This window comes from Penaeus monodon, chromosome 27 (assembly GCF_015228065.2).
Source record: "Penaeus monodon isolate SGIC_2016 chromosome 27, NSTDA_Pmon_1, whole genome shotgun sequence".
Taxonomy (NCBI): domain Eukaryota; kingdom Metazoa; phylum Arthropoda; class Malacostraca; order Decapoda; family Penaeidae; genus Penaeus; species Penaeus monodon.
The window spans coordinates 26,462,459-26,462,664 of NC_051412.1; the positions used below are offsets into that span (position 1 = coordinate 26,462,459).

At 35.0% G+C, this 206-nt stretch overlaps 1 protein-coding gene across 2 annotated transcripts in view; it reads left to right on the forward strand.

Moving 5' to 3' along the window:
- LOC119590737 (broad-complex core protein isoforms 1/2/3/4/5-like) overlaps positions 1-206 on the forward strand; it is a gene marked incomplete at its 5' end in the record, with an annotated part of 63,013 nt that overhangs the window by 7,133 nt on the left and 55,674 nt on the right.

The following is a 206-nucleotide window of genomic DNA, read 5'->3' on the forward strand; positions in this document are numbered from 1 at the left end:
TATCTGTTTAAACTCTTGCCACTGTTAACATGATACTGGAATAGATTTTGAAGTAATAGAAAGTAATTGCTTTCATATTAAGGCTTTGACTAGAGACAAGCTGGGGGAGAGGCAAGATAGGTTTTGGTATTCAGTATGATTGTGAATATTATCATGGTCAGACATGATATGTGAAGCTGGTATTGATGACAGACCATCAGTTTAAA